Source organism: Rhinoderma darwinii, chromosome 2 (assembly GCF_050947455.1).
Source record: "Rhinoderma darwinii isolate aRhiDar2 chromosome 2, aRhiDar2.hap1, whole genome shotgun sequence".
NCBI classification, from domain to species: domain Eukaryota; kingdom Metazoa; phylum Chordata; class Amphibia; order Anura; family Rhinodermatidae; genus Rhinoderma; species Rhinoderma darwinii.
This window is the reverse complement of record NC_134688.1, coordinates 65,991,770-66,012,189: the sequence shown is the minus strand read 5'-3', so window position 1 is coordinate 66,012,189 and position 20,420 is coordinate 65,991,770. Positions and strand designations below refer to the sequence as shown.

Below are 20,420 nucleotides of genomic sequence, written 5' to 3'. Positions count from 1 at the left end.
TGCCAGAAGCTGGGCGTTCTGAAGAGAAGTGGATGATACTTCTCATCAGAACGCCCAGCTAGTAAAAGTAGTAAACACGCCCCGATGTACGCACATAATACACGCCCAGTTGTACTTTTACTTTTCAACACGCCCAGTTGTACTTTTGCAAGCCTCATTTGCATAAATACAAATATGGTCATAACTTGTCCAAAAATGCTCGTTTTTTTTAAAATAAAAACGTTACTGTAATCTACATTGCAGCGCCTATCTTCTGCAATAGCAGATAGGGGTTGCAAAATCTGGTGACAGAGCCTCTTTAAAGAGGCTCTGTCACCAGATTCTCAAATCCCTATCTCCTATTGCATGTGATCGGCGCTGCAATGTAGATAACAGTAAAGTTTTTTTGTTTTTTTTTAAAACGTTCATTTTTGGCCAAGTTATGAGCTATTTTATATATATGCAAATGAGGTTTGAAATGGACAATTGGGCGTTTTTTTTTTCCGTTATGTCCAACTGGGCGTGTATTGTTTTTAACTGGGCGTGTTTACGTGTATGACGCTGACCAATCAGTGACCAGTCAGCGTCATACACTCCTCTACATTCATTTACACAGCAGCGATGTGCAGCCACATACACAGAGATTAACGTTAATCAAGTGTCCTGATAATGAATACACATGAAATCCAGCCTGGACGTCATGTGTATTCAGAATCCTGACACTTCTGAATCTTTTCTGTGAGATTCCAGCAAGGGAAACGAAATCTCGTTTACCTCCGTAATCTCGCGAGATTTCGCTTCCCTTGCCGGAGTCTCACAGAAAAGATTCAGAAGTGTCAGGATTCTGAATACACATGACGTCCAGGCTGGATTTCATGTGTATTCATTATCAGGACACTTGATTAACGTTAATCTCTGTTTATGTGGCTGCACATCGCTGCTGTGTAAATGAATGTAGAGGAGTGTATGATGCTGACTGGTCACTGATTGGTCAGCGTCATACACGTAAACACGCCCAGTTAAAAACAATACGCGCCCAGTTGGACATAACGGAAAAAAAAACGCCCAATTGTCCATTTCAAACCTCATTTGCATATATATATATAAAATAGCTCATAACTTGGCCAAAAATGAATGTTTTTAAAAAAAAAAACAAAAAAAACGTTACTGTTATCTACATTGCAGCGCCGATCCCATGCAATAGGAGATAGGGATTTCAGAATCTGGTGACAGAGCCTCCTTAAGGCAGGGTTCCCACGGGTCGGATACGCTGCGTAAAAACCACGCAGCGTATCCGGCCTGGAACCCACAGCACATTCCGCCCGAAAAACCGCACCACATTTCTACGCTGTGGTATTTTATGTGTATTTATTTATTTATTTTTGCACTTCATTTTACTTTTATTTTTTTATTATTATGGTCTGTCCCTCAAAGATCAGAAAAGACCTCGGGGGACAGTTACAGAGGAGATCATTTACAGAGGAAAGCAGCCCTCTAAGGGTATGTTTACACAGCAACGCCAAATACGTCTGAAATTACAGAGCTGTTTTCAGGCGAAAACAGCTCCTGAATTTCAGACGTTTTGATAAGTGCACGCGTTTTTCGTGGCGTCCTTTACGGACGTAATTGGAGCTGTTTTTCAATGGAGTCAATGAAAAATGGCTCCAATTACGTCCCAAGAAGTGACATGCACTTCTTTGAGACGGGCGTCTTTTATACGCGCCGTCTTTTGACAGTGACGCGTAAAAATACACCTCGTCTGCACAGAACGTCGTAAGACCCATTGAATTCAATGGGCAGATGTTTGCAGACGGTTTGGAGCCGTTTTTTCGGCCATAATTCGAGGCGTAAAACCCAGTAAGACCCAGCAGCAGTCTGCCGCTAACAGCATCCCAGCGATCATGTGACCAGTCACATGATCACCGGAACCGATAGAGGCAGCTATTCATATACACAGCGCTCATTGAACGCTGTGCAGAAGAGATCAGAGAAGATAGAAGCAGCGAAAGCTGCTTCTATCTTCTCCTCAGGGTCCCCGGCAGTCACTGACTACCGGAGACCCGATATTCAGCTGCCCGATTGCTCGGGCAGCAAGCTAAAACCCGCTCCGTAAATAGTCTATGGCGCGGGTTTTAAGGACCCCTACCGCCGTAAATACACATCCAGCGGTCGGGAACCGATTAACTAATAAAACCACCTCCCCTTACAATAGCAGCAGGTAGGTAATGTTTCTTAGGCCGGATTCACACGAACGTGATTTGCGCAGACCAATACAAGTCTATGCGGCAGTGCAGACAGTCCGTGTTTTTTGCGCAGCACTAGTCCGCTGCGTAAAACTCGCGACATGTTCTATATTTCGGCGTTTTGCGTGCATCACGCACCCATTGAAGTCAATGGGTGCGTGAAAATCACGCATGCCCCACGGAAGCAGCAGTAAAAGTAAAAGCTTTTCTGTTTACAAACATCCAAACAGAGTGTCATAATGATGGCGGCTGCGCGAAAATCACGCAGCTGTGCATCCATATGAACAGGACACACGGAGCTGTCACGCTGCTGCCACGCGCGCAAAACGCTCACGTTTGTCTGAATCCGGCCTTAAGCTGGGTTCCCACTGCAGATTTGCTACATATTTTGCTTGTATTTTTTAAGCCAAAACCAGGAACGGAACCTAAACAGAAGAAATATATAAAGAAAGGCCTTATAGGTCAGCTCTACTGGATCCAATTCTGGCTTTAGCTTACAAAATGCAGCCAAATTCTGAATCAAATCTGCCTTATGTATTTTTTTTCCTGCAATTATATAGGTATTGTCAATTGAATTAGAGCACTACAGCATATTTTTCAGACTTTGGCTTTGCCCCAGTTACACCTATATAAATCGATATACTGTCATACAGTCCCTGCATAAATAATAACGCACTGCACCCAGATAAATAGTTCACCCAATACCCAGTGAGCAATTAATCCTTCTGCACTATTCAGGAGAGTGATGCTGCCCTCTGCTGGCAGCATCCAGTAAAGGTAGGATGGCCAGTCGTGAACTGCACATGTTGATGGAGGATCATGGGAAATATGTATTATAAATAAGAATGCTAAAAATTGATGAGGAAGGGGGCTACATATGGCAGTTAAACGAATGGTTGTCCATCTAACAGCTAACATGACTTGTCCCTGACTTCTCCCTTGCGATATCCAAAAGGCCAGATTCACACGAACGTGGGGAAACTCGGACGTGAAAAACGTGACGTTTTTCACTTCCGAGGTGCCCCCATGCTGGTTCCGTTTGCACGGATCCCCATAGTCTTCAGTCTATAGAGGGATCCGTGAAAACGTTACAAAATAGGGCATGTCCTATTTTTTCAACGGACCCTTCACATGGCCCCATTGAAATACATGCGTCAGTGTAACGGCCGTTGTTTTAATGGCCATCACACGGACGTATTCTACGTTCGTCTGAATTCGGCCTTAGCTTGTACATTGGTCCGGCTCAAGCTAGAGATAAGTCATTTTGTTAAAACCGGTGTTTTGCCGGATTTGCTCATATCTGATAGTGATGCAAATGAGTCATATATCATTAATAAATAAAATGTCACCATTCTCTTTGAAGGCACAGGCTCATATGTTGAGCGCAGATTGTCCCGTGCTCGGACCCCCAGCAATCAGCTGTAATCTATAGGAAAAGCCAGTAGAGAACAGCGACAACACTGGTCAAATTAAGTATTACACAATGCCTGTTGAAATCAATGGATTGTTTGTGGAATGCAAAGATGTGTCGGGTCCTCCAGAGCGAGAGACGCACTTTGTAGTCTCTTTTTGCTCTGGCTAATAGATGATTGTACTGAATGGGTGACCCCTTCTATCAACTTCTTAAATAGGGTATTTGAACATGGGTTTTCTAATTCAGTTGAAATGATAACAGAATAACAAATAAATGGAGCTGATCTGATAATCACCAGAAGCTACTGCCTGCCAGTGTAAGGCCTGATTTACACGAGCGTGTGCGTTTTGCGCACGCAAAAAACGCGGCGTTTTTCGTGCGCAAAAGTCACATAACAGCTCCGTGTATCATCAGTGTATGATGCGTGGCTGCGTGATTTTCGCGCAGCCGCCATCATTATGACACTCCGTTTGGATGTTTGTAAACAGAAAAGCACGTGGTGCTTTTCTGTTTACATTCAGAGTTTGACAGCTGTTGCGCGAATCACGCAGTTCGCACGGAAGTGACTTCAATGGGTGCGTGATGCGCGAACAGTTCACAAAGAAAGGACATGTCGTGAGTTTTACACAACGCACTCGCGCTGCGCAAAATTCACGCACTGTCTGCACTGCCCCATAGCCTAATATAGGTGCGTACAACACGCTTGAAAAGCACGCGCGTCGCACGCGCGTATATTACGCTCGTGTAAATGATGCCTTAGGGTGTATTCACACAATGCGGTTTTAGTGTGTTTTGCCGTGGTTTACTTGTCAACTGCAAAACTTGGACATATCGCGGTAATGCATGCTCTCTTTTGGTGCGGTTTTCGGCCGCATGGCGAAAAACGCGGCAAAAACTTATTGTGTGAATACACCCTTAAAGAGGCTCTGTCACCAGATTCTCTAATCCCTATCTCCTATTGCATGTGATCGGCGCTGCAATGTAGATAACAGTAACGTTTTTTGTTTTTTTTTTAAACTTTCATTTTTGGCCAAGTTATGAGCTATTTTATATATATGCAAATGAGCTTTGAAATGGACAACTGGGCGTTTTTTTCCGTTATGTCCAACTGGGCGTGTATTGTGTTTTTAACTGGGCGTGTTTACGTGTATGACGCTGACCAATCAGTGACCAGTCAGCGTCATACACTCATCTCCATTCATTTACACAGCAGCGATGTGCAGCCGCATACACAGAGATTAACGTTAATCAAGTGTCCTGATAATGAATACACATGAAATCCAGCCTGGACATCATGTGTATTCAGAATCCTGACACTTCTGAATCTTTTCTGTGACACTCCGGCAAGGGAAGCGAAATCTCGCGAGATTACGGAGGTAAACGAGATTTTGTTTCACTTGCTAGAAATCTCAAAGAAAAGAGTCAGAAGTGTCAGGATTCTGAATACACATGACGTCCAGGCTGGATTTCATGTGTATTCATTATCAGGACACTTGATTAACGTTAATCTCTGTGTATGCGGCTGCACATCGCTGCTGTGTAAATGAATGGAGATGAGTGTATGACGCTGACTGGTCACTGATTGGTCAGCGTCATACACGTAAACACGCCCAGTTAAAAACACAATACACGCCCAGTTGGACATAACGAAAAAAAAACGCCCAGTTGTCCATTTCAAACCTCATTTGCATATATATAAAATAGCTCATAACTTGGCCAAAAATGAACGTTTTTAAAAAACAAAAACGTTACTGTTCTCTACATTGCAGCGCCGATCACATGCAATAGGAGATAGGGATTTCAGAATCTGGTGACAGAGCCTCTTTAATAAGGGCTTTAACAGCAGACATTATATAATATTTGCATGTGTCTGTCTCATTAGATCACATGCAGAGTACATATAATTAGAAGACCTGTATCTATTAGAATGTGAAACTGGTGGACACAGTAGGGGCATAAAAACGTAACCCCATCAAAATACATTATTCACTTCCTGCTTTGCTTATTCTCAGTTTAGCTCTGTTCCTATTTTCTATTTTAATCGAATGCCTACTCACCAGTTATGCTGCTTTGTTACTTAAAGGGCTTGTCTACTTTCTACATTGCAGACTGACTAGATGTGATCCTTCCTTTGCGTTAATGGAGGAATGACATTACTAAGAGGACTTGGGGTATGTTCACACGCAGTAGCAAAATACGTCTGAAATTACAGAGCTGTTTTCAGGTGAAAACACCTCCTGAATTTCAGACGTTTTTGCAAGTACTCGCGTTTTTCTCTGCATCTTTTACGGACGTAATTGGAGCTGTTTTTCAATGGAGTCAATGAAAAACGGCTCCAAAAACATCCCAAGAAGTGACATGCACTTCTTTGACGCGGGCGTCTTTTTACGCGCCGTCTTTTGACAGCGACGCGTAAAATTTCACCTCGTCTGAACAGAACATAGTAAAACCCATTGCAAGCAATGGGCAGCTGTTTGTAGGCGTAATGGAGCCTTTTTCTTCCAGGCATAATTTGAGGTGTACAACGCCTGCATTACGCCTGAAAACAAACGCCTGAAAACAGTGCGCGTGAACATACCCTCAATGTAAAACTATGAAGCGCATTCAGTATATAGGGGTTTTATTTACTGAAGTTCTACATTAAATTCTCTTAGTGATCTAAATTCAGTATAATCGCCCCCCTATAACTGTGCCAAGTGAAGTCACACCCCGTCTGTTCCCCAAGAAAATGCTTCTACTTCTTGTCAGACAGGTTGGATTGGCCGACCAGATTACCAGAGGGTTCTCCGGTGGGTCATGACTCTCCCACAATAATGCACATCTAATGCAACAAGGCCCCAAAGGTCCAGCAGAAGACCTCATTTTGAGCTGACTTTGGAACCAATCACTTACCACCAGGGTCTATTTCTTATGGGTTGATTCACAAATGACTTATTAGATCATATATATATATATTTATGTCCTGTGTGTGTAATGATAACAACAACAACGACGAAGGTGAAATCAAAAGAGGACGTGTACCTGTTCTGTATAGATGGAGTGTGGGCACGAGGAACCCCAGTCCGATGTGGTCAAGCATTGTCATAGTGAGATTGTGGGCACAATTGCGTCTGAAGAAGAAGCAGGTCCTGCTCTGAAACGCCATACACAAATTAAGTATTCTATTCCGAAGATTTTTATTGCTACAGTAATCTTCATTCACAAGAGGCAGCGCCCTAGTGGATTATATGAATTTTACTACATCCAGCAAGCTAATAATTTGCTGTTAGGGACACTTCTTATAGAGTTGATTCACAAATATCGAAGAATTTATTTATCATAGGATCTACGTTCATATTGATAGCTCGTTTAGTTAAAAGAGGACATGCACATACTTTATACCGGATGATGATGCGCCCAGGGTGCCCCAGTCATACTCCGACTGCCCATTACTGCGGGACAGGGGAATCGGGCTGTAGACCGTGCAGAACCGGAGGTCATGTTCGGATTATCCAGGACACTCATAATCAAGCCATTTTCATTTAATTTATGTGGCCTTCCAATCCATAGTGTTCGCCACCGTTGTGTGTGATTCCATCTTACAGTACTATACTTGGAAAAATAACTGTACCGTGTTAATGGAGACTGATCCGCTAGATAACCGACTGTAGTTTATAGTATGCACTGAATAGCTCATCCTCATATTCTGATGATTATTTATGGATGTATTACATTGCTATATGTTTGCTTTAGTTACGCCGCAGCGTTGTCGTCATGTAACAATTATGGAATAGTAACAATAAAAGTGTGTAAGTTCCTGTCTATTGCTCAACTACTCGCCATGTGTTCTGCTTGCTCAATCATTTCAGACATTTACAGTAATTGCTCTTCTTTTTAATTCCCTTTGATCTCGCATTTCAAGGACTTTTATTGTAGACATTACATTTTGCCATCCTTTTCCCAGCAGATAGACATATGTAAGCAAAAGTAAACCTAATATGGTGTGAACTCATTGCCATTAGTGCTCATTACCAGAAACTTGCAATAAATACCAACTCTGAGTAATGTATTGTTGTCTGTTCATTCAAAAGAAGCAATTCAAACGCATTGAGGTGACGTCTATTTCTACCAGGGCCATTTTAACCCATCAGTGAGCCCAGTGCAAAAAAGTGAAGAGTGGGCCACCCCAAAGAGGTAAAATAATGCTCCCATAGTGCCCCCACATAGTATAATACTCTCATAGTGCCTCCCACACAGTATCATGCCCCTATAGTGCCACCACATAGTATAAAACCATCATAGTGCCTCCCCACACAGTATCAGGCCACCATAGTGCCTCCCCACACAGTATATTGCACCCACACAGTATAATGCCTCAATAGTACCCCCACACAGTATAATGATCCCATAGTAACTCCCCACACAGTATAATGTACCCATAGTGTCTCCCCACACAGTATCATGCCCTCATAAAGCTCCTTTCACAGTATAATGCCTTTATAGTGCCCCCCCCTATGTATCATGCCCCCGTATTGCCCCTACACAGTATAATGCCTCAATAGTACCCCACACACTATAGTGACCCAATTGTAAGTCCCCACACAGTATCATGCCCCCATAGTCCCTCCCCACACAGTATTATGCCCTCATAGAGCCCATTTCACAGACTAATGCCTTTATAGTGCCCCCCTCGGTATCATGCCCCCATAGTGCCCCTACACAGTATAATGCCTCAATAGTACCACCACACAGTATAATGACCCAATTGTAACTCCCCACACAGTATCATGCCCCCATAGTGCCTCTTCACACAATACAATATCATGCCCTCATGGTGCCTTCACACACAGTATAATGCCTTTATAGTGCTCCCCTCAGTATCATGCCCCCATAGTGCCCCACAGAGTATAATGCTACCATAGGGTCCCCACACAGTATCATGCAGCTATAGTGCCCCCACACACAGTATCATACACCCATAGTGCCTCCCCACTAAGTGTAATGCCCTATAATGTACTCACAGTATATAATGCTTCATAATGCCCCATACACAATATAATGCCTCCAAAGTGCCTCCCACACACAGCATAATGCCTCTATATTGACTCCTAAAAATAATAAAATAAATAATCACCTAGCCCCATTCCCACAACAAATGGAGGAGATTTTTCTTCAGGTCTCCTCCAGTCTGTAGTGTGTGGGGCTCGGCGAAGATAGGCACCATGACGTTCCTGCATACGTAGTGTCGGTGCTAAGCTGTCATGGATGGTGTCACTGGGTGAACAGTGAGGCAGGGAGCTGATGGATCCCTGCTTCACCATTTTATTTCCTGTGCCGGCCGTGTCCCGTCTAAATTGGCGGTGCAGAAAGCTGATGGCTCTCTGCTCTGTCACAGTTTTTACAATTGAAAATGGTGTTGCTGCCAGGGGAACCCTGGTGCCAGAAGGCCCGATGCAAGTGCACCGTTTCCCTATAGTTAAAGCTGCCCTAAATACTACATAGAATTCCGATATGATTAATTCAAAAGGTTATACGTCCATCCATCCACCATCCAATCATCTGTTCATTCAACAATATATTGTGAAGCATTTGGATAGTTGTCTATCGTTTGCATTGCTTTTTTCTGTTGTCATAGTTTGGTTTTAGTGTCTATTTGATCTATATCGGGACAGTAGAGTGGAATACCTACTATAAAAGCAGAAAGCACCACTGCTATGGGACCATTCGGGTTATAAAGGGAAGCAGGGCAGAAAGATTGAGTCCTCAAAAGCAAATCAACCTAGTTATGTCTCTGTACTTTAGGAATACGGAAGTCTGATGAAACTGAAGTAACAACCCCTGTGGGAGCTGTAATGGTGGCCATGTTAGCTTAAAATAGATATAAATAAGAAAAAGGCGTGAAGATAATTCTGCTGATCCAAACACAATTTAGTAGTCATTTTTAGTGTAGATGATTCTGAAGATAACATAAGTGGAGATCTGTGAGCCGTGAGTCACGCTGATTCCCCGGGGAAAGAGTTACAGCAGTGATGACGATGTTGTTGTTGTTGTTGTTGTTGTTGTTGTTGTTATTGCTTCCTAAAAAAAAAGTTCCCTAGGAGATCAAAAAAATCTCTACTCTTTACTACAAAGGTTACAACCTCTTCATTCTGGAAATGTTCTGGCAGTCCCAGCCCACAGACCGACACTAATATTATCCTCTGCATGTTTCTAGTGCATGTCAGAAGATTGAATTACTCCTTAAAGGGTTGTCTGTGTTTTTACAATACATTTTTTGGGAAGGGTCCCCCCCAATAATAAGCTTGCTGCTAAGCCCCAGCGACCACCTGTAATCTGCAGTGGAACCTGGCAGAGAATGGCACTTGCAGCGCCGCTACAGGGAAAATTAAGCATTACATGGTGTCCATTAAAATCAATGGAATATCTGTGTAATGCATGGATGTGCCCGGTCCTCCAAATAGAGAGAAGTTCTTTGTAGACCCTTTGGTAAATTGATGGCAATCCCAAACAAGGGATTCTGCCCTTTTGACTCAGAATTTGAAATTAATTTTTTTAAATCAGTCCAACCCCTTTAATAAGAGCTTAAAGGAATTGTCCCGTTTCAATAATTTAATGTTTTTTTTGTATAATTTTCAATTTCCAAATATAATTTCTGTATTAATTTCTCACATTTTTAAAGATCTCTGCTTGTTGTTAATCAGTTAGGAACATTTATTGTTTACTCCCAGTGGATAATAATCTGTCCATGGTCATGTGATGGACACACAGGTGCCGGGATCGTTAGAAGACTCAGCTCTTTTACACATACTGTAACTGTAACGAGCCGCGCACCTGTGTGTCCATCACATGACCATAGACAGAATTTTATCCACTGGGATTAAACAATGTTCCTATTGAATAACAACAAGCAGAGGTCTTGAAAACTGTGAGGAATTAATACAGAAAGTATATTGGAAAATTGGATAATTTTTAATTATGCAAAAAATAAAATTAATTTGATGAAAGTGGTCAACCCTTAAAAGTGGAATCCAGGAAAGCGGCTAGCTATAGCTATGTTCAGGGCAAATTTCCATATAAACCCAATAATTTAACACTTTATTTTCCATGATATCTCCCAGAGGTTTTCAATAGAGCACATTTTAAGTGCTGGAGCTTTTTCCATTTTTTTTTTTACCTAAGAGACAGAAATGATGGATAATTACTAGAGAAGATAAAATGCACATTCGCAATGATAAATGCTTTCATCATACTCGGGTCTTACTACAGCTGCTGCGTGGAGGAACTTATGGAATTCCAGCTGTTAGCTCCAGTTCCTCAATAAGAATGGGCTGGACTTGTGAGATTGTGAAAACAGTTGCAGAGCTGGTCGGGCCGGCACAGCTGTACACAGCATCACTGGGATATACAAACTGGGTGCCTGGATTATATGGGACCAGACCGAGCGGCACAATACAGGAAACTCCAGGAATATGAGATGAGGAAAAGTTATGCTGCCAAGGTACTTGTCCTTTGTGCTGTTACTTTACTGGGGTGTGTATATATTCAGTGCGTAGAATCAGATATAGTGATCACTCCTATTATTGACTTCCATCAAATGATAGGAGTTCTAGTTAAGCAGCGCCTTAAAAGGATACCAATGTTGTCAGGGAAGACATAAAATGGGATGGAATCCTGAGACAACATCCTTACCATGATGAAACAATAGTCTGATGTTTACCGGTTTGCCTCTCTTTCTGACAGCTGGCATTGTCTGACACTGTACTGCAGACTTATGGAGGAACTGCAAGTCCCAGCATGCCATGACACATGGTTTTGCAGCTCCTGGAGGGCTACAGTATGGCTAAGTTTGCCATATGGCATCTTTTTTTTTTGTGTAACCGTGTACAAACAAGACATGACTAACACAATGCTGCAACATCTTATTGTATACAGATGTAGTGGAGCTGTATTTGTCATTGAACTCTTTCCTTTGTGCGTCACGACATCTCACTGAGTTAAGGGGGATTTATAGTTTAATGAGACCAAGTCCTAATAATTGGAGCACTGCTTCTCTAAGTCTCTGAGAGGACCTCTGAGGGACTGCTGCTTGCTGGGTGTGTATGACTGGAAGGATGCAAGGTGGAAAACAGTATATAGACAAAGAAAGTGTATGCATTAGACTATACAGTACATAAACTTTAGAACTCATTAGGTTTCCCTGCAGTGCGCTGCCTAACGCGTTGTCATATGACGATTACTTGTGCCAAATGGCAAACCCAGCTCAGCTATATCAACAAACCCAGCTCAGCTATATATGTACATGAAATTTAAATATTGCTGTTTTCATTTGTCAGTATTTATGATGAAAAAGTACGCTGCTCTCTGGAACTGAGCTATCTCCATTGTTGTAGGGAAAAAAAAATGTTTTGTGCTTACATTACACTCCGTTATTTTTCTACCACCAAATTTGATGTTGCAATGTTATTTGTTGTACATGACCCCCTATGTCTCTATCAACAAAAGATGGATACAAAATGCAGACTTCTATGAGTATTTTCTGAGACGTGGTTGGCAATTACCTCTGCAATGATATAAGTGGCTTTGATCCTGAGTAACAGCCTCTTTCATAGCTCACAGTTGAATTCACAATTCGGCTGGTTGCTATTGGAAACAGTCAGCAAGTTTGTTCTCTGGCCCTGAACTCTTATATGATAATAGGACAACATTTTATTTTTTTATTATAAATTTATCATAATTTTAAACTGTAAAGTGATGTTTAAAGGGAATCTGTCACCATGAATCTCTACAAGATTCTCATGGTATTGTGCTGTGGCACCCCCTGAACCGCACGCCAAACGTAAGATCCAGACGCCATTTAAAAACATGCGCTATATTCTAATTGTAGTACATCTCTGCCTGTTTGCCTGGGAGGTACAACGTGGCTGCGAATCCTCTCAACAGACCAGAGGTGTCAGGCTGGGAGGCGTTGTTATTACATATACGCTTTTGAGCAGCGCATTGAATCGGATGCCATTCAGCGGGTACAAAAGCAGCGGCTGAAGAACAATACCATGAGTGTCTTATAGGAGCTATTTATAATAAAAAGTGACAAATTCCCCTAAGGGTGCAGTCACACGCAGCAGATTTTGTTGCAGAAATCCCTGCGCCGGAAAATCAGTTCTATTCATCTGAATGGAACGTGCACAAATCCATGCACTTTCTGCAGAAACATCCCCATTCAGATGCATGGAACTAATTTTCAGTCGCAGAAATTTCTGCAACAAAATCTGCCGCGTGTGACTTCGCCCTTAAAGGTGGACATACACTTTAAATATTTAAAAGAAAAAAAAAGTTGAAAGGATCATTAAAAAGTAAAGCGTTTTGCCTTGAGTCACAGTAAGACGCCCACATGTCACTTCCACACGGCTTCTCAAGATCAGACTGAAATGGAAAATCTTAGAAGTCATCGCTGCCTGGAGTTAAATATTTATTTTACAAAATGATAGGAGATAAAGACTAATTGTGTTCGTTTTAGTGCATATGCCTTTGAACAGGCCAGAAGCTGGAAAAAAAATTGGCTGTTAACTGACGGGAAAAAATCCCAGTGTTATTACCCAATATGGATGACAAAACATTGTAGCCTGTGTGGGAAAGTGGATCATATCCAATGTCTGGAATCGTTTATCTTCTGCTAAAGTCATAAGGATGACTGCTTTATGTATTTCACTGAAATTCCTACTGATTACTTGTATTTACTTGTGACCTGGGAAAGGAGCAAGTACACGCAGAATTGGAAATGTAAGGATAAACATTGCACTTTGTAATAACCGCAACAGGAAAAAGAAATGAATGTCCTATCCGACGGCAAATGAGTAAAGTATGTTTAGTTTGTAGAAATGACTTCTCCACTAACCGAACGCAGACTGTAAAAACGTCACTTTATAGGTGTTGTTCTAATTTATTGGCCGCATCTACTACTAAGGCTTGGTATGCGCTATAATGGCGTGCGCTTCTTTAACAGCGGATTTGCATAACTGATAGGGCAATACAATATCTCCATAATATATAGCATAATATACCAAGAATGTGTAACCCCTGGAATCACGAGCCTAGGAGCTCATACCCACAAACATATTACTGCTCCGTACGAACTCTGAATTGTGTGCACCCATAATACAGCACCCGTAGATCTCTATAGGGCTCTACTGTACCTTTATATGCCTTCAAATTATCATTGATGCAAACAGAGGAGATATATGGAATATGACAGAAAAATTGTAGTAAGCTCGAAAGCCATATTACAGAGCTATGCATTGCCTCTCTCTGTCTTGTTATTGCAGTACAACCAATTTAGGCCTTGTTCACATTGCCGATTTTGCATGGAGAGAGAGAATAAGTGACCCCTCCTGGTTTTGTTGAATGGTGATAGATTGCTCTTAGGTTGTCTATACATTAACTCATTTTTATGCCAAATATAAGTTGGGCCATGCAGAGTCAGATATTAAAGTGCTTGTGGTGCTCGACCTGAGATTTCCTAACCGGTTGAAAAGTCTTCTTGTTATGACCTGATCCTTTCTCTACCTCAAAGTTCTACTTTTGCTATGAACATAGTGAAAAGTTAGGCCAATGAAACAGTTAATTATAATTGGACGTATTGGGACAAATATTTTTGCTTATTTTAATCCAGTAAATATCTAGAAATAGATGCCCCCGAAAAGAAAGAAGGAACAAACAACAACATATAACAGTTTATGTTCCTCAAAGTTTTGTGTATATTTCACAATGTTACAAATGACACTAGAATGAGTTATCTCACAATATATATGTATATACACATATACATACCTCATTCTCATTGATCCTGTGTTGTTACATGTCTTTATTACATATGGAGGCACGTAATTTCGTTGACTAGCTGCTTGGTATAGCTTTAGCACTGTACAATAGCCATACAATAACCTAGGTGACCATACTCTTTTTACTAAAGATTATATTGCATTTATCTGGGCACCATAAACCCCCTTTTTTTTGTTGCTTGCACTGTATCACAAAGTGATCATAAAAATGTGATTGTTGTAACCTGATCTGAACGCTGTTCCGCTGTCCCGGGGGTATGTCCCGCTGTCAACAGTATCTGCGTCCTCAGGATGCCGATACAGTTGAACCCAATTCTAAAGCAGCGAACCATCAGCTCCCTTCTTCAGAATTAATTCATAGCGGTGGAGCAGAGGGAGCTCCTCTGCTTGCTGAGGACTCCTCGGGCACAGCGCAACTTTAAGCTCTGTGCTCGGGGAAGCCCTTAAGTTTACTGTCCCTTTCTGTACAGTGACATCAGTGGTTATTCCTTAAGCGAAATGCCGTTGCCGATGATCTGGCCGGGGATTCGGCTCCTAGAGGAAACCCCTGAAGTCACTGTCCATATATGGACATTGATGTCAGGGGCTCCTCCTGGAGCGGAATCCCAGGCAACGGGGACTCCGCTCAAGGAGTAGCCACTGACGTCAGTGTCCATGTATGGACAGTAATGTCAAGGGCTTCCAGAGCACAGCGCTTAAAGTAGCGCAGTGCCCGGGGCGTCTTCGGCGAGCGGAGGAGCTCCCTCTGCTCCTCCGCTCTGAAGTAATTCTGAAGCAGGAAGCTGATAAGTGGCTACTCCTTGAGCGGAATCCCCGTTGCCAATGATCTGGCTGGTGATTCCGCTCCTAGAGTAAACCCCTGAGGTCACTGTTCATATATGGACATTGATGTCAGGGGCTCCTCCTGGAGCGGAATTCCCAGCGAGAGTCGGCAACGGGGATTCCGCTCAAGGAATAGCCACTGACATCACTGTCCACATATGGACAGTGACATCAGGGCTTCCCTCTAGGAGCAGAATCCCCGGCCTATGCTCTGGCTGGGGATGCTGCTTCTAGAGGGAGTCCCAATGGCGCTATCTACAGGGGGTGGCGCTATCTTCAAGGGGGTGTGGCACTATCTACATGGACACTGGGGCACTATCTACAGGGTACACTGTGGCGCTATGTACATGGGCACTGTGTCACTACAAGGGCACTGTCACTAGGGGAAGCTAAGGGGGCATTATACTGTATGGGGCAGCTATGGGGGCATTATGCTGTATGGGGGAATTTGTTTGGCCATTATACTGCATGGGGGCATCTGTATGGGCATTATACTGCATGGGAGAATCTGTGTGGACATTATACTGTATGGGGCATCTGTGTGAGAATTATACTGTGTGGGGGCATCTGTGTTGGCTTTATACTGTATGGGTGCATCTATGGGGCAGTATACTGTATGGTGGCAGCTATGGGGGCATTATACTGTATGGTGGCAGCTATTTGGTATTATGCTGTGTGGGAGGCACTATGGGAGCATTATACTGTGTGGGCTGAACCGGGTGTGTATGGGCGGGGATTGGGTGGAATTAGAGGCGTTACTTAAAAGGAAAAAAATTGCTGCGCCTCGTGCCGCATCGGTTGCTCCTCTTTGTGATACTTGAAAGCTGGGAGGTATAAATGAGTGCTTGCAATGATCAGTTTGTATGAGTGTTCGTTCGCCTGATCATTGGCCCGTGTAAAAGGACCTCAATGAATAGACTGCTCTTCACTCCAGCCCCTACACTCATTCAGCAGTTCACGACACTTACAAGATTAGTTCTTAGATCTGATTACTACATCGTGTTTGTACAACATGGCTGAGTAATCTGCAAACAATGCTGCCTTGTAAAGAACCATTTTCTTAGATTGATCTCTGATTGATTAGTTGATATGGTGACCTAAAAGTACAAGATGTAGAAAAACACCCTGTGCTATCGTAGCACAATATAAAGCAATGTATCACCTTTTCATGTTTAGATTATAAATTGTATGGAGTTCACACTAAGGGTATGTTCACACGTAGTCAACAAAAACGTCTGAAAATCCAGAGCTGTTTTCAAGGGAAAACAGACCCTGCTTTTCAGACGTTTTTTTACCAACTCGCATTTTTCACGGCGTTTTCACGCCGTTTTCGCGGCGTTTTTTACGTCCGTTTTTGGAGCTGTTTTCATTGGAGTCTATGAGAAAACAGCTCCAAAAACGTCCAAAGAAGTGTCCTGCACTTCTTTTGACGAGGCTGTATTTTTACGCGTCGACTTTTGACAGCTGTCAAACGACGACGCGTAAATAACAGGTCGTCTGCACAGTACGTCGGCAAACCCATTCAAATGAATGGGCAGATGTTTGCCGACGTATTGGAGCCGTATTTTCAGACGTAAAACGAGGCATAATACGCCTCGTATACGTCTGAAATTTGGCCGTCTGAACATACCCTTAGCAAGCAGCCCATGAACTTTTTTTGAGAGGTGGCTTTCACATTACAGTTTGTTGGAGGACGTTAGACAGTAACATAATCTTTTAAACAGCCGCTACACCATGTATTTAATTCATACAATACATTTGGTAGTGGAATTAAGGAAATCTGTCAGGTCTCTTAAGGTGGTCTTACACAGCTCGCTGATCGGTGCTCATTTACACAGGACAATTATCGGGAACGAGTGTCCAGTGTTCGGATGTAGCCATCTTTATCTTGACTCTGACAACTTGCTGCAGCGTGATATCACACAACAAAAGCCATTGAAAAGTCATTAAAAAAAGTCAAGATAAAGTTACTTGCATTGTGTATTTAACGCGTTAACCCCTTAATGACCGCCGATTAGCCTTTAATGGGCTTTATTCTACAGCGCCGCCATTCCACGGCGCTGCATTAGAATAAAGTAAACAGAGCAGGGAGCTGTCAAATCTCCCTACTCTCAGCTGCCAGAGGCAGCTGAGGGCTGGGGGCGTCCCTGCTCTGCCGGGTGAGATCGATATTAGTATCGATCTCACCCGTTTAACCCTTCAGATGCGGTGCTCAATAGCGTGCACCGCATCTGAGTGGTTTTGGAGAGAGGGAGGGAGCTCCCTCTCGTCCCACTGACACCCGTTTTAAACGGACAGGCAGTAATACACTGCAATACAAAAGTATTGCAGTGTATTATAAAAGCGATCGGATGATCGCATATGAAAGTCCCCTAGCAGGACAAGTTAAAAAAAAAAGTTGAATAAAGTTAATTTAAAAAAATGTGAATAAAAAAATGAAAAACACACTTTTTCCCCTTACAAAATGCTTTACTATTAAAAAAACACAATAAAGCAAAAAAGTTACACATATTTGGTATCGCCGCGTCCATAACGACCCCGACTATAAAGCTGTTACATTATTTAACCCGCATGGTGAACGCTATAAAAATAAAATAAAAAACAATGGAAAAATTTTCTGTTAATCCTGACTTTAAAAAAATGTGATAAAAAGTGATCAAAAAGTCGCATCTACTCTCAAATGGTACCAATAAAAACTACAAGTCGTACCGCAAAAAACAAGCCCTCATACAACTGCATCGGCGGAACAATAAAATAGTTATAGCTCTTCGAATGTGACGATGGAAAAACTTAAAAAATTGCTTGGTCATTAGGGCCCAGAATGTAAGCAGGGGGAAGGGGGTAAAAAGTCAAATTGTAGACGGCTACATCTGTATGCCCTTTTGCCCGATAATTGACTGGTGTAAAAGGGCCCATATGCTCCCTTATCTGACGTAAGCCCAGGATAAAGTGGGAGACACTGAGGATAGGCAATCATTGATTAATTGGTGGCGGTCTGATCCCTGGGACCCCCATCCATCAGCAGAATCACAACCACACGTACGCATCGACAAGCTGCTGATCAGTGTGGGGTCCTGGGGATTTAACTGCCACCAATCACACATTGATGTGCTATCCACACACATTGATTCTACTAATGTATATTCAAGGAAAACCCCTTTATCTTAGGTATGTGAATATATATTGTGTATCTGATTTGTCAAAAGATTCTGCAGTGTTATGTTGCCCAGACATAAAATGTGGTGGACACCACCAATTCCTGCTTGATCCACCGACAACTTAATGTATATAGGGGCAGGCCCTCTAAAAAAAAAAAAAGTCTACTGCCAGCAGAAAAATAGATAGGATAGCTTATTCTGGTTCAATTTTATTGCTTCTGGAAAGATGGGTGGTGCCTAAGGTGTCTGTCAACCTCTTCATGTAGCATTGACTTGCCCATTCTGATGGGTTGATTATACTTGTTAATGAGGGAATGGACATCTCAATTCTTTCCGCCAACAATTATGTTATGATTTTGTGGAGGTTACGATTGCAAGAACACTAGATAAATGTACATGATGGATATTTACCAACACACATATTTATTTCACGAAGAGCGCCCTGAAGTTCACCGAGAATGTCACTTAAGATTTGGAAACTACTCAGGTCTGATTAATAATGTGGAAATATTTAGTACAGTTAGGTCCGGAATTATTTGGACAGTGACACAAGTTTTGGCATTTTAGCGGTTTACCAAAACATATTGAATATACAGTTACATAATCAATATGGGCTTAAAGTGCTCAGCTTTAATATCAGGGTATTCACATTCCTTCGTTAATCCATCATCAATTAAGCAGGTAAAAGGTCTGGAGTTGATTCCAGGTGTGGCATTTGCATTTGGAAGCTGTTGCTGTGAACCCACAACATGAGGTTAAAGGAGCTCTTAATGCAAGTGAAACAGACCATCGTTAGGATGAAAAAAATTAAGAAATCCATCAGAGAGATAGCACAAATGTTAGGAGTGGCCAAATCAACAGTTTGGTGCATTCTTGAAAAAAAATAAAAAAAGAGCGCACTGGTGATCTCGTGAACTCCAAAAGGCCTGGGCGTCCACGGAAGACAACAGTGGTGGATGATCACAGAATCCTTTCCATGGTGAAGAAAAACCCCTCCACAACATCTACCCAAGTGAAGACCACTCTCCTGGAAGTAGGGGTATCAGTATCTAAGTCTACCATAAAGAGAAGACTTCATGAGAGCAAATACAGAGGGTTCACCGCGAGGTGAAAACCATTAATCAGCCTCAAAAATAGAAAGGCCAGATAAGACTTTGTCAAACAACATCTAAAGAAGCCAGCCCAGTTCTGGAACAGCATGAAACTAAGACTAACCTGTACCAGAATGATGGGAGGAGAAAAGTATGGAGAAGGCTTGGACCGGCTCATGATCCAAAGCACACCACATCCTCTGTAAAACATGGTGGAGGCAGTGTGATGGCATGGGCATGCATGGCTGCCAAAGGCACTGGGTCACTAGTGTTTATTGATGATGTGACTGAAGACAGAAGCAGCCGGATGAATTCTGAAGTTTTTTCATGGATGTACTTTCTCCTCAGATTCAACCAAATGCAGCAGGTTGATCGGACGTTGCTTCACAGTACAGATGGACAATGACCCAAAACATACTGCGAAATCAACCCAGGAGTTTAAAGGGAATGTGTTGCCAGCAAAACATGTAGGGGATTAAACATTGTTCAAATTTTTTTTTTTTTTTTCACGAGTCAGGAAATATTATAAATTAGATTCTAATTTATAATATTTCCCATTGCTGGTCACTAGATGGAGCTATTCCCAAAATTGCAGCATTGCATGTGGTAAAGCAACCACATTGCTTTTTGCTGCAAAATTGGGAAAAAAGCACTCGCCCTAGTGAGCTCTGAGAATTCCCCCCTCCTTTATCCTGGCTAGTGCCGGGATAAACGAGGGGATTGAACGGTCTAACCTCCTACACTGTGTGTCGCCATTTTTTGAGCTAACACACAGTGTAGTAGGTTTACATACAGTAGTAAACACACACAAACACGAACATACATAGAAATCCCTTACCTGCTCCTGCCGCCACGGCTCCCTCCGGCCCGTCCGCTCCGTCTGCTGCCGCTGGTCCAAG

The 20,420-nt window shown here is 42.4% G+C and overlaps 1 protein-coding gene across 3 annotated transcripts in view; it reads left to right on the top strand.

Annotated features, from left to right (window-relative positions):
* STARD13 (StAR related lipid transfer domain containing 13) overlaps window positions 1-20,420 on the top strand; it is a 191,735-nt gene that overhangs the window by 109,419 nt on the left and 61,896 nt on the right. The window contains exon 1 of one of the 3 annotated variants that reach the window (XM_075851711.1): window positions 11,106-11,113. The exons of the other annotated variants lie outside the window; for them this stretch is intronic. The gene's annotated coding sequence lies outside the window, so the exon portion shown is untranslated. Of the gene's footprint in view, window positions 1-11,105; window positions 11,114-20,420 lie in introns of those variants that run through there. 3 annotated transcript variants of the gene reach the window in all.